Source organism: Myotis davidii, unplaced genomic scaffold (assembly GCF_000327345.1).
Source record: "Myotis davidii unplaced genomic scaffold, ASM32734v1 scaffold1988, whole genome shotgun sequence".
NCBI classification, from domain to species: domain Eukaryota; kingdom Metazoa; phylum Chordata; class Mammalia; order Chiroptera; family Vespertilionidae; genus Myotis; species Myotis davidii.
The window spans coordinates 6,442-9,774 of NW_006298631.1; the positions used below are offsets into that span (position 1 = coordinate 6,442).

The window sequence follows — 3,333 nt, forward strand, 5'->3', positions numbered from 1 at the left end:
GTCTTTTGTAATCCCCAAGGCTAAAAATAGCTTGTGGAACAAGAGGGGGGTAATAAAAAGGAAAATGTATGTGGCTGGAAGTGGCTGGGGGGCTTGCAACCTAGTTCAGTATCTGATTACAACTGTAGCCTTACTTCCCCACTCTGACTGACTTGGGTGGAGCTGCAGAGCCTAACCCCAAGGCCCCATCACAGCTGACTTGGGCAGAGCTGCCGGGAACCTCAGGGGCCCACCACAGGAGGAGATATATAGGTCAGAGCCTCCTCACGAGTTCAGTTCAGGCTTTGGATCAGAACTCCCCTGCAGCATGTCCCAAGGCCCTGCCAAGAATGATTTGTGGGGCGGAGGGGGGGAAGGCGGGGGCTGCGGGATCCTCAGGGGCCTGCCACAGGAGGAGATATGTAAGTCAGAGCCTTCCCACAAGTTCAGTTCAGGCTGTGAATCCGGAATTCCCGTGGACTAGCAGATCTGTGAAATAAAAGTTAAGCTTTCTTGCCTCAGAATGCTGGCTGATCGTTCCCCTGTGCATTCTGCCACAACACTGGGAGAATCACAATGCTGTGTTTACTGCCACTGCATTTAAAGACATTGGATCCTATCACTATTGAGATGCAGCAAAGAGGACTTAACCTTCAGGGTTTTCTGAAGGATCTGGAGAATGCTCCTGAGTGTTCCATCTTAGTCCTCCATGCCTGTGCACACAACCCACTGGAACCAACCCAACTCCAGAGCAGTGGAGGGAGATCACCTCAGTCATAAAGGGCCGGTTTCTGTTTCCTTTCTTTGACTCAGCCTATCAGGTCTTCACATCTGGAAACCTAGAGAAAGATGCCTGGGACATTTGCTATTTTGTGCCTGAAGGATTTGAGCTCTTCTGCGCCCAGTCCTTCTCCAAAATCTTTGGGCTCTACAATGAGCACATAGGGAATGTGATCATGGTTGCAAAAGAATCTGACAGCATGCAGAAGGCTCTTTCTCACATAAATATGTGCAAATTACCTTGTCTAATATCCCTGCCCAGGGAGTGTGGATCATGGCCACTACCCTCTCTAACCCTGAGCTCCTTAAGGAATGAACAGGTAATGTGAAGACAATGGCTGTACATATTCTGACCATGAGATCTGAACTATGGGCACAATTATAAGCCCTCCAGACCCTTGGAACTTGGAACCATATCACTGAGTAAATTGAAATGTTCAGCTTCACGGGGTTGAAGACCAAGCAGGTTGACTATCTGGTCAGTGAAAAGCACATCTATCTGCTGCCAAGTGATCTAATCAATATGTGTGACTTGACCACCAAAAACCTAGATTATGTGGCCACCTCCATCCATGATGTAGTCACCAAAATCCAGTAAAGACGTACCACCAAAACCAGCACCACCAAAGCAGCCCTCTCTCATGTGTGTTCCCTGCCTGCACAAATCTAATATACATCACGAATTAGATTATTGCAAGACTGAAAGGCTGCACTTGTTGGTTTCCCAGATGAAGAGGACATCTCTTGAAAAGAAATACGGGCCTGGATTAGAGCCCTTCTGAAGGCCAGAGCAAATTAAGCTTTCTATCTAAGAAGAATAAAACAGTACTTTGAGCATGAAGTGTAGATATCTTGTCTCCTCTCTAGAAGCAAGAGTCTTGCCTGTGTCACTTGTGTACTTCTATGTATTGCTTGACTTTGTACAAAGTCTAGTCCCAAAGATCAAGTTATCTGAAGATCTATGTGTAATTAAAACATCACCTTTATCTAAAAAAAAGAAAATAGTACCTACATTACACACACGTGCTGAGGAATAAATTAAGTTTAATTAATAATACCTATAAAGAATTTAGAATCACAGGGGTGCTTACATTTGGTAGATGATTGGTGATTGTGACATCAGGGACCCAACACATGTGGGTTTTGGACCCACACACTGCACAGCAGAAGGAAGTGCTAGATCAGTGATGGCAAACCTATGACACCTCTGCCACGTGAACACATTTTTTTGGTTGATTTTTCTTTATTAAATGGCATTTAAATATATAAAATAAATATCAAAAATATAAACCTTTGTTTTACTATGGTTGCAAATATCAAAAAATTTCTATATGTGACACGGCACCAGAGTTAAGTTAGGGTTTTTCAAAATGCTGACACGCTGAGCTCAAAAGGTTCGCCATCACTGTGCTAGACTATTGCAGTATTTTCCTATTCTTCTTTTCCCTCCCTCACTTTCCTTTTTACTGAGCTGAGTAAAATGAAATTGAGTTCTTTTATGCAAGTATTCAAGAAGAAATTGACCATACATCAAAATAAGACATGCTGATAACAATCGGTGACTAGAATGTAAAAGTAGGAAATAAAGCAGAATCAAATGTCACTGGAAATTTTGGACTGGGAGTCAGACACAAAGCAGGGAAACAACTCATGAAGTTCTGTGAGACAAACAACTTGTCCATCACAAACATGTGCTTTACACAACCAGTCAACTGTCTACATGGACATCAGCATATGGCCAGTATAGAAGGAAATGGACTATGCAACTATCAGCAGAAGATGGAGAAGCTGTAGTCTCTCTTCTAGGTAAATTTATAAGGAAAATAGAGGCCCGGTGCATGAAATTCATGCACGAAGGGTGTCCCTCAGTTCTGCCTGCACCCTCTCCAATCTTGGACCCCTTGAGGATTGTCCAACTGTTGGTTTATGCCTGATCAGGGACCACTGGCTCCTAACCACTTACCTGCCTGCCTGCCTTCTTGCTCCTAACTGCTTCTACCTGCCAGACTAATTGCCCCCTAACCACTCATCTGCCAGCCTGATTGAAGCCTAACTGCTCCCATGCCCACTTGATCACCCCCAAATGCACCCCCCCTCTCAGCCTGATAGCCCACAACTACGCTCCCCTGCAGTTCTGGTCACCCCCAACTGCCCTCCCCTGCAGGCCTGGTCTCCCCCAACTGCTCTCCCCTGCCAGCCTGATCACCCACAACTGCCCTTCCTGGCCACGATGCTCCCCCTCCGTGTGAGGCAGCAGAGATGCCGGGACTGAACTCCTCCATGCCATGCAGAGCCGCAGGACCCCCAGGCCTCACCCTGTGGAGCCGCCTCTGGGCCCCTCCTCTGCTGTGTGCATGGCCATCTTGTGGTGGCCATCTTGTGATAACATCATGTGACACCACCTAAGCTTTTATTATATAGGACTAGGGGCCCTCTCGGTACTTAGAAAAGTCATAGACATAGATGCAAAATGATACTCTTTGTGATAATCAAGTAAAGATGATATTGTTTCAGAGTTTTCTGAAGATCTCAAGTAGTCTGCACTCTCCTCTAAGAAGGAAAGTTAGGGAACAC

The 3,333-nt window shown here is 45.7% G+C and overlaps 1 pseudogene; it reads left to right on the plus strand.

Moving 5' to 3' along the window:
* Nucleotides 1–501: 501 nt before the first annotated feature.
* LOC102768576 lies at nucleotides 502–1,413 on the plus strand (annotated as a pseudogene).
* Nucleotides 1,414–3,333: the final 1,920 nt, after the last annotated feature.